Source organism: Tachypleus tridentatus, unplaced genomic scaffold (assembly GCF_004210375.1).
Source record: "Tachypleus tridentatus isolate NWPU-2018 unplaced genomic scaffold, ASM421037v1 Hic_cluster_1, whole genome shotgun sequence".
Lineage (NCBI taxonomy): Eukaryota > Metazoa > Arthropoda > Merostomata > Xiphosura > Limulidae > Tachypleus > Tachypleus tridentatus.
In genome coordinates, this window is record NW_027467777.1 from 13645591 (window position 1) to 13657299 (window position 11709).

General features: G+C 35.0%; 1 pseudogene across 1 annotated transcript; it reads left to right on the top strand.

Annotated features, from left to right (window-relative positions):
* The first annotated feature begins 1776 nt into the window (after positions 1-1776).
* LOC143241921 (homeobox protein Nkx-2.1-like) lies at positions 1777-8439 on the top strand (annotated as a pseudogene). Its single transcript, XR_013022347.1, has 2 exons — positions 1777-2337; positions 7146-8439. The product of XR_013022347.1 is annotated as a homeobox protein Nkx-2.1-like (transcript).
* The last annotated feature ends 3270 nt before the right edge of the window (positions 8440-11709 follow it).

Consider the following 11709-nt stretch of genomic DNA (forward strand, 5'->3'; position numbering starts at 1 on the left):
AAGAGGGGTTGTTTAGAAAATATATGAAAATCTAGCGTACGCCACATTCGGTTTATATCGTAAAACACACGTTGAAATCCTAATAGTATACTTTGTATTTAATGAAAAACAAAAACTTCTGTTCCAAGTAAAAAAATAACTTCCATTATCAGTATTGTAAATGCTATTTACTAAGCAAATAAAATTACGATACTCGTAATTTCTCCTTCAAATAAACAGAATAATAACGTTTCATTGCCTGAAACCATAAACTACCCATGCTGCGTTCTTCATTTCTTTAATAGTAATTTAGCTAACTTTGTAATTGTGCTCAAAGTTTTTATGCATTACGAATCTAAATACGACAGTTGTTTTTGTGAGTACTGGTGAGACTTTTATTTGTTGAATTAGAAAGCAAAACTTTTTTTGTTTGTTTAGAATTAAGCACAAAGCTACACAATGGGCAATCTGTGCTCTACCCACCACGGGTATCGAAACCCGGTTTTTAGTGTATAAGCCCACGGACATACCACTGTGCCACTGGGGGGCGAAAAGAACTCCGCTTTAGAAACACAATTATGTTTTCTTAACCGAAGTAATGGATATGACACTTATGCTATCCTGAGATTGGTTTTCATACATATAAATATATCTCTTATAAAACATAATATAAACAAGTCATATTGAAAAACAAAAACGCAATGGTATGTGTGAATGACATTATGAAGATAGAAGACACGTTCGTTTTTATATCTTTGATATAAAAATATACAAGTGTTAATAAGGCAGACTTTGGCATTCTCATGATGCGAGTATAAACGAATATCCAGCCAAACGAATTGTTTTACTTTTGATGTGTTTGTTTATTTTGAATTTCGCGCAAAGCTACACGAGGGCTGTTTGCGCTAGCCATCCCTAATGTAGTAGTGTAAGACTGGGAGAAAGGTAGCTAGTCATCACCAGCCACCGCCAACACTTGAGCTACTCTTTTACCAACGAATAATGGAATTGACCGAATCTATATAACGCCCTCATGGCTGAAAGGGCGAGCATATTTGGTTGGACGGGGATTCGAACCCACAACCCTCAGAATACAACTCGAGAGCTCTAACTACTTGGCCGTGCCGGAGCAGTTTTGCTTTTGACTTAACACTTTAAACCTGCAAAGTAATATTTAAATTTTTCAATCATAAATAATTAGATAGAAAATAATAATTTAAACCTTGAAAACTTATAAAAAATAAACGTTTCTATGGTGTTAAGCACATTACACACAATGTTATGAAACCTATCTTCTATGTGAAAGCCACCGAGCAAACGTTTCTCAGTCGAGAAACCTGTGTCACAAATAGTCTTTCTCAAACTTTCCATCCATGTTTATATACGGTTCTTTAAAATTTAAGAAGACGATCAGATATGAAACACAAACAATCCAAATAAAAAGAACGGGAAAATTAATACGATAACTGCTATTTTCTTTATTTCATTGGAAAATTAAATGAAGGCGGGGCTTTAGACGTTAATCAAAATTGAGCACGAACCTATAGCTCCGCCTTTTCTTGTGACAAAGGACCCTAACAAAAATAAAATTGGTTATCTGTTCTTGAAGAAAGATTCATCCTTCATACCAGGTTTTAAAGCCAAGAAGAGCAGTAGGTTTATGAGAAAGTAGTTTGTGCAAGTAACGCAACACACACACACACTTTTAATGTAAATTTTAAATTCTGGGTACGAAACAGCGCATGCGTATAATCAAAGAAGAACGTTTTACTACTCAGTCACACAAGCAATGGATTGAATAGTACGATAGCAGCGACAGTGGGCTGCCCTTTCTTCTTTGTTGCTATTGTTTTCCTGAAAACTCAATCCATGGGCATTCATCCGTGCTCCTAATGCACAAGTCCACGGAAGATCCTGGACATCAAAGGCAGGCCGGGAACGGAAAATCACTGGTTTCCCCTCCCCATTTCTCTGTGAGCTTCATATGAGGCTTTGACACGTGATGTTTTCAGTGTATAAGCCATGCCATTGAGCCCTAAACTCTCCACTCCGTTTTTCGTGACTGATATTCTGAATCCATTCGATGAAAGTTACAAAGAACCGTTATCGTTACCACTATCGATGCGAACGAATCTCCTACACCACTAGTCACTACAGCATCAATCGCCTACTGCAGCCTTCACAACGAAGGAAATATGAACGAGCCTGCTATTAACCCCTACATGGTACCTCAACTGGCCCATTCGAACTCTTTCGCCAGTCAGTATTGCAACGATGCTGAACTTTCACACTACGGCGACAATGTTCGTCAGAACGCAGTAGGGTGGTATGGACCGTCCCCTGACCCACGCTTCGCAAGTGAGTGTCAGTGATTCACATTGTATTTTTAATCTTAAATGTAGCATCATTTTCAAATGCGTATAGTGAAAAAGTAAACAAAAAAATACACCCAAGCATCAAAGATTCATGTTCTCTGATAAATTAAGTCTTTAGTTTAATTTCTCTTAAAAGTTATAATTTAAACCGTAATTCCATACTGATAGTCATTCTTTAAAATTCATGTCAACCCACTGTTCTCACATTATGTGGCGAAAACCCAAAATATGTATCCAATAGTACGTAAATAAATGGGTATCGGTAAGGAATTCAGTAATCAGATTGTAATTCGGTATTGCATGTACATAAACTACATCTACAGTTAACATAAACCAGTTCACTAGGTCTTACCATTTCTGTTGGGTTTGATCTAAAAGGGACCTCAAAACCAAATGCTCGCCCTTTCAGCCGTGGGGGTGTTATAATGTACGGTCAATCCCACTATTCTTTGGTAAAAGAGTAGCCCAAGAGTTGGCGGTAGGTGGTGATGACTAGCTACCTTCTATTTAGTCTTGTACTGCTAAATTAGGGACGGCTAGCGCAAATAGCCCTCAAGTAGCTTTGCGCGAAATTCAAAACAAACAAACATAAGATATACAGGTTATTTTACCGAAAGGGATAACCATAGTTCCTCAAACCTTTTTCGTTATTTATAGTAGTCACCAAGCCGATTGTTTTATAATTATGTATCACTTCCTTTGATGTACATGTATAAAATAAATCACATGTGATCATAGAATTAGGAGTGTCTTATTTTTATTGGTTGAAGGTATTTAGTTTATGAGCTATATAGTATGAATATTATAATTTTTTAAAATTAATTATTTAGATATAACTGCTTTCGAGGTATGTGGTTTCTATAAGCTTACATATATATAGAGCATGAAGAACATTGAAATGTACTTAAAGTTGCAAGTTATTTCAATGTTCTTCATGCAGTATAGAAACCACAGCCTGTATAAATGCAGTGATGATCGACGGTAGCGAATCAGAACTACTTTTCAGAACTGCATGAAGAACATTGAAATAATTTGCATCTTTAAGTACATTTCATAAGTTCCCTGGCTTCTTTATCTTTGTATGGTATAGAAACCACAGCCTGTATAAATGCAGTGATGATCGACGGTAGCGAATCAGAACTACTTTGACCTTATTTGGCGTTTCCTACGTGGTTTGATGCCACCAGCAATTGATCACTTTTAGGAAAGGCATTTAACAGCCCTTACCGAGGAAAAATATTCGTACTGTAAGATAGTAAAGATGTATTCAGGTTGGGTATTTAAAATTTACTAAACTAGGAAAATCATCATATAAATAGTATTGAAAACAAAGGAATGCGAATCAAGTTGAGGAACCGGACAGTTGAGAATAAGATCTGAAAGATGTCTCAACCCACGAGCGCTAAGTAAACTGCAGCGTCTTGTAACACGTAAGTATCCACGAACATAAAAGTCAGCGGCAAATGTCGTCCGTGTATTCCAGGTAATATAACGCAACATAATCTAGTATAACTTCACCAAGATAAGGTTTTCAGTCAAACCTCAAACAGTTGAAGAAAGAAACAGCTATTCATGCTATTCTAAACGAAAACAGATCGATCAAGTGGTTGGACGCAGCACGATGAATGTCTTTACGATTAGTGTTTTGAAACAAGCGCTGTAGGTCATTCTCCAACGTTAGATGGATTATGAAAAGCAGTGAGGGAGGAGTAGTGCGTTTTTGGTATAACATTCTCATAAAGGTGTATTTTGCAATAGTAACTGCGCTGCAAGGCTATTGTAAACGTAAGACAGAGTATGATCGGACATAACAACGCCGACTATAACAAGGTTATGCAGTTAGAAAATCGATTGTAACATAAAGAACTCTATACATGAGAGTACACTAGTTTGTTACAATTACTTAGACAGAAAGCAATGGAAGTGAGTTTACCTTAAATACATCTAAGTGTCAAATGTATAGTAGTCTGCAAACTAGAAAAGAGAAAAACAAAGTGAATGTATGGAAAGTGTACTCGTACAAAACAAATATTGAACGTGAGACTAGTCCGGCGCACGAATATAGAAGTGACACAAGTTATTTGTAATCGTATTAAATCGTTGAAATTTGGTATAAATTTTACGACAAAGTTCAGTTGTAACTGAAAATAATCTAGTTTTTTGACAAGCCTCCACTGTCTTTAATTAAGAAAAGTTGTAGGTAAGTCGTCTTTGTTTCTACCTAGAATATCTCGGTCTTCTTTTCGACACAGCGAGAGAAGTTTGTTTGTTTGATTGTTAATTTCGCGCAAAGCTACACGAGGCCTATCTGCGCCAGCTGTCCCTAATTTAGCATGTAAGGTTAGAGGAAAGGCAGCTAGTCATCACCGCCTACCGCCGACTTTTGAGCTACTCTTTTCCAACGAATAGTGAATCTGATCGTCGCGTATAACGCCCCACGGCTGAAAGGACGAGCTGTTTGGTATGACGAGGATTAAATGCCGGCGGCCCTCAGATTATGAGTCGAGTGCCTTAGCCATCTGGTCATGCCGTGCTCTGTCGAGAGAAGTACATCCAGAAAGACGAGCTAAGTTAACCTCTAGTTTTGCCAGTTTAGTAACTACACACTTTTGTTCGAATATTGTAGAGCAGAAAAAGGTATTCGTTGTTGAAAATCAAGAGGTGTTATATCACAAAAAATAAGTAAATTATCACAACTATCCTTTGAAGTTTCTAAAACAAACGATATTTCCTGTCCAACAAAGATTTTTGTCAGCCTTTGGCGTGGTTTGGCGACGTGATTTTTCAAAGACGAAAAAAATGTTCCTTTACGTTGCAGTAGCATCAAAACTATGATTTCTCAATATCTTAGGCTTATGTTTGGTTTCCAGAAACTGTTCTCCAGCATTCAAAATCAAAGTTAAGCTACTGTGGTCACCAATGGTTTAAAATTTCGTTCTGTCTTTTGTTTGAAACCATTTTTTTTTTGAAAGCATAATATTGTCCTGCTCTCGAAAATTGTTTATTATTTGCAAGACTCCATTTTTAACACAATTTACTATTATAAGAAAGCATAATATTGTCCTGCCCTCGAAAATTGTTTATTATTTGCAAGACTCCATTTTTAACACAATTTTGTGTAATGTATATGGTTATAAGTAATTGTAGTAAGGTTCTCACGGTCCGATCAGGTATTAATCGTTGTCACGGTTGGTAGCCTATATGATCATCTTCAAACACAAACGTCATGCAAAAGTAGTCCACATCTTCCAGACAACATAATCAAGAAGGATCTCTATCTAGAAAAATGACATAATTCCTGGGTACACAAGTTGCTTTTATGACATATCCTTTCAATCGTGGCCTTCCTCAAGCTATTCCCTCACGGGGACATTCTGGACAAATCATTCATTTGTGCGATCCGACTGTTAAAATGGCGCTGAGAAACTATCATCCTCATAAGCTAGATGGGTTATGAAAGGTATAAAAGGAAGACTGGTGTGCTTTGGATATGATAGCCTTTAAATTGAAGCTACCCTGGAGGGCAAGATGGACGATCGACAGATAAAACATTACTGAATATGGCTACTCTTTAACTACGAATAGAGGGATTGACCATCATATTTTAAGGTTTTTATGGCTAAATATGCGAGCAAGTCTGGTGAGACGGGTATTTGAAACCGCGACCCTCACATTATAATCTGAGTCAAGCGTCCTAACTACCTCACCATGCTGAAACCCTTTACTGTCCTAACATTTATTGTTCATTTAGGGAATGAAAAAAAATAAGCTATTACGTAACCTCAAAAACTTAGCTCATTAACAATTCCTAGAACGTGGATTATATAATATAACAGGCGCAACAGTTACTTTTATCTTGAATAATTAGTCACTATTTGTGTTTATGTAATATAAATATCTAAATATACAGACAAAACATTTTGCTAAAAGAAATATTTGCATTTTTCTTAAAATTCATGAAAATTAGTTTTGCTTCTTGTTTGCGCTGGTAAACTAATATTATATATTTCTTTTTTAAATATAATAAGTATATTTTTTATGTGGATGCTGAAGTATGGTTACAGTAATTAAATTTAAAAAGAATGGTTATATTGGTTCATATGTATATATATATATATGATATCGTAAACTTAGTTTAACTTAATAATAGTCAATGTTTTCAACATCAAAAACATCCCAAGTACTTTCTTGATTATGTATGTATCCATTAAAATAAGCCAACAGTTATATGAATTACATAACCATATTCTTTTGTTTCTTTTTGCAGTGATTAGACATCAAATACGATCTGGAAGATGAATCAAAAATCAAAACAGTCTGAAAATCTTACTTAGCTTACATAAGCCTACTCAACCTTTCAACAACACTGTATTATGTTAATATAATTACTATATTTTAGTTCGTGCTTTATATTGCAAACCTGTTACTTGACTTTAATAATTGGAACAGTAATTATGAAGTTTATAACTTTGTTTATAGTTGTATGAAACAGTAATCATGATATTAATAACTCTATAGTTGTATGGAACAGCAATAATAGTATTAATAACTTTGATTGTAATTGTACGAAACAGTAATCATCATATTAATAACTTTGATTGTAGTTTTATAGAACAATAATAATTATGTTTAATAAGTTTGATTCTATTTGTATGGAAGAGTAATCATGATATTAATAACTTTGATTGTGGTTGAGTGGAAGAGCAGTTATTACGCAATTGAAATGAAAAACAAGATTCCAATAAACAAGTTTTTTCGTTAGAGTAAATATTGTACTTCTCTTTCTGTTAGTTTCCCGTTTGATTGGCTCACCTCCCATGTCCAACATGTCGACCTTCAATACGTGCAGTGTGGTTACAACATCTGAAACCAAGGCTGTCCAGTTTCCTCTATCACAACGACGTAAGAGACGAGTGCTGTTTACTAAAGCCCAGGTGTATGAACTGGAACGTCGCTTCAAGCAGCAAAACTACCTTTCTGCTCCAGAGCGAGAACACCTGGCTAACTTGATCCGTCTAACCCCTAATCAGGTTAAAATTTGGTTCCAGAATCACCGATACAAGTGCAAGAGACAGGCTAAAGAGAAGTCTATGACCGAGCACGAAACTCAACAGTCACAGCAATATGCAATAAGAAAAGTCGCTGTGCCCGTGTTAGTTAAGGACGGCAAACCCTTTACAACCAGCTCGGGACACCACCAAAGAATTGCACCAGTTAACAACAGAACTAGCAGTAACATGATTGTACCAGTTAACAACAGAACTAGCAGTAACATGATTGCACCAAAGTTACGTTTATCCGACCCACATCAGTTTCAGACTATTCTTGAAGGTTCTCCAGATCTGATCGAGCCGTGTGCACAAAAGGCTGTAATTAATAACAATTCCCACTCATTCTCACAATCTGCAGGGGTCTGCGGTCAACTCCTTGGTCCCCACAGTAGGCTAGACCTTGGTTCTGGACTGACTATGTCAAACAGTAACGTCTGTCAGACCTACCTTCAGATTGAAGGTAGAACGTGGTAATCATGGTTAATATTACTGACTGATCTTTGGTGGCTCTTTATTCCTTATAAGAAGAGCCAGTACTGTCGCAGTTATACATGTATACAAAAAATAGATTGTAAACATAAAACATTTCGAAAACCTTTATCATATTGGTTCTAAACTAGCTCTGAACGTGTGAACAACAAGACGAGCTTACGATATTTACCCGTACGAGTAAGGAGCAGCAGGAGATGCTATACAATATTTGTTCCTGTGTTTAAGGTTCATCTAGGAATGATTTACAATGTTTATCTCTGAATATAAGGAGTAGAAGGGTTACTCTATAGTTCTGATGAACAGGATAATGAAAAGCACGAGACTGAACTGACAGAGTAGCAGCTGTAGTGTCAGCCGAACATGTGAACATCTGTAATGTAAAGGTAAAAAAGTGTGAGGTCTAAAGAACAGATGTATTTTGTGCATTTTTGATATGTATCTCCAGTTCACTTGAAGTTTATTTTAGACGTATATTTCCAATGCTGTACACGTATCTGAACATGAATTACATACTTGGGTTCATAAAGTGTCTCTGTATTCAATATGCGGTGTGATGGTTGGTTGGTTTGTTCGTTTTTTATTTTTTCCAGTTTTTATACAATATTATCATAAATATACTGTCACGAGATAACTCAGTTTCACGCATAGTAGGTATATAAATATGACATTTTATACAGTATTAACATTAAACTTGCTGCCACAAGATATCCCGGTATGAAATACACCAGACATACAGACATGGAAATATGTACAGTATTAACATTAAACTTACTGCCACAAGATATCCCGGTATGAAACACACCAGACATACAGACATGGCAATTTGTACAGTATTAACATTAAACTTACTGCCACAAGATATCCCGGTATGAAACACGCCAGACATAAAGACATGGCAATTTGTACAGTATTAACATTAAACTTGCTGCCACAAGATTTTTTCAGTACGAAACACGAGACATATAAATATAACATTTTAGGTACTGATACTCTGAGTCACGACCGATTGATGTTGTATGTTTAAGACATACTTTTCTAGTTCCTAATGATTTTCTGAATCATAACAGATTGAGCTATCCAGTAATATGTTTAAGACATACTTTTATTATTCTTACTGATTCTCTGAGTAACGACCGATTGAGCTATACTGTAGTATGTTTAAGACATACTTTTCTTGTTCCTAATGATTCTCTGAGTCACGACCGATTGTCCATGTACATTATTAATATGTACTCAGCAAATATCATCTTTATTTTTATGGGATTACAGTAACGTACGCCTTGATTTGTCACAGTTGGTTTTGTGTGAAAAGCACGTTCATGTGTATTTGAAATATTAAGATGTGTGAAAGACACGTACATGTGTGTCTGAAGTGATGACCGGAACAGTTAAAATATATAATTGTTTGAGAGTTACCTTGAAAAAAAGAAAAAAAAATCAAACTTTAATATCTGTAAAACCAAATTATTTAGACTGTAGAGGTGAAACTTGGCATAATAATGATTTTATAAAAAGGCCCGGCATGATCAGATAGTTAAGGCACTCGACTCATAATCCGAGGGTTGCGGGTTCGAATTCCCGTCATACAAAACATGTTCGCCCTTTTAGCCATGGGGGCGTTATAATTTGACGTTGAATCCCACTATTCGTTTGTAAAAGAGTAGCTCAAGAGTCGGCAATTGGTGGTGATGACTAGCTGCCATCCTCTAGTCTTGCACTACAAAATTAGGGACGGCTAAGCAGATAGCCCTCGTGTAGCTTTGCGCGAAATTCAAAAACAAAAGAAATTTCATAAAACGTTAACGACATATATATCATTTACGTTAACATAAAAGGTTTATATGACTTATAATATCAAACTGATAATAGAAATTGTTTAGATACAGCTAGTTTAAAACTGTATATGTATTAATATATGACTGTTTTATTATTGATGACTAACACGTTTGGTTCTTTAGTACTTCATCTTCTCGATGTTTTGGTCAAAGCTATGTGTAAATTTTAAAATACGTATTAATTTCTTAAACTAGAAGTATTATATATAATCATATTAACCTATCAGCTCATGGTATTTTGTGCTAATGGCACGAGAAACTCAGAGAAGATGAAAACAAAATGCAACTCATAAAATTATTCCGGTTTACACTATAAGTCGCCACATCCTAGCGTCAGTCATTAAAACTAATTTGATACCTATTCATATTAGAGTTTAAAATAACGACTCGTAGAATGTTTATCTCGTACAATAGAGTCGTTTCATGTTCTGTGGACGTTTCATATTGTAAAGAATCAGTTCGTAAATGCAACACATATTTCGTAAACAATTACAGTATTATTTTGAATTTAAGACGCCCACTAATTTAACACACATCTCACTTTTAAAAAGCGATTTTCAGGAAATATAATTGCATGATAATTAGCAAGGAGTGAATATGTTTTAAAATAGTTTATTAACGAATCAAAATAATATTAATAATGTATTTAAAATAAAATATAGTTAACTTAAATAAAATATACAGGAAATTTAAAATTCGCATTACAATAATGTTTCTTCCTGCTTTCTTTATTTAATCAGGATGATATTACAATGTTTCTTCTGACTCACTGTTATATTCTGAAGTTGAAGCATCTTCATCATTTGTTCCAACAAATGTCATCTTGCGTTCCATCTTTCGCATCTTCAAAATCTGATGGCAATTTTTGACTAATTATTGTACTTCTCTTTTCATAAATTTCTCACACCAGTTACAACTAGCCTTGAAAGAAATACCACTATTCCCTGCTCATTCTTTTGCTTTTAACATTAAGACTTCTCTCGTTACAGGCAGTCCTTTATTTCGTAACTCTGAAATACTTTAAAACAGCGGCATCAATTTCAGGATGTCTTCCTTTTTTGGGTGCCAGAAACTGACTTTGCAATTTTCCTGCAAGAAAACAACTTGGTTTTCACACCACGTTAACGATGTACACTTGCCTCTCTCACTGTACACGTTTTACCTGCTGCGCGACTGCCAATCTGTTCGGTGTAGAAAACAGCTTTTCTTTTAAATTTGGTATCGTACGTAAAACGCTTTTCCATGGGTAAAACGCGCTAAAAAAATAAAAAACACAATAAAATAGCGTCTGTACAACATGAAAGTCAGACAAAGACTGAGGACAACAATATTCAATTATACTGTTAGAGGCGCTGTCATCGGCAAATTTGACGTTTTGTACGTGTTTTGTTTAGTCTTTCTAAGCTAATTTTGTTCGAGGAAAATGATGTTTTGAAACTTTCAAAGAGTGAAAAGTTATACCTCGAATTTAAGACGAACCCTAATTTTCAGTTCGGAAAAATGTGAAAAAGGTGCGTCTTAAATTCAAGTAATACAGTATACCATATATATATTTCCAAAATGATAATACACTTATCATATTATATTTATATTCCGCATAGTACAACTGAACTATGCCAAGTATATATTTCATATTTCGAAGACTTATCTTGCACTGTATTTTTTATATATTGTTAGTTACTTCATATTTAATGAGAATGAAGTTGTGATTTCAAACTGAAGGAAATAAGTATTAATATGAACCACTTGAAAAAGAACCATCTTTCAAACAGAATGAAATCATAGACGTCTACGAGGTGAAACCTTTTAAATTTTATATAATTACTTAGTTTGTTTAGTGTTACCTCTCAGTAAAGTACTAAATTATTTTATACGTCTACGAGGAAAATATTACAACTGTTATATAACAGTGTTCTAAATCATCTTTCAGCGAAGTATTAAATAATTTGATATATTTACGACATGCAATTTTCTTGT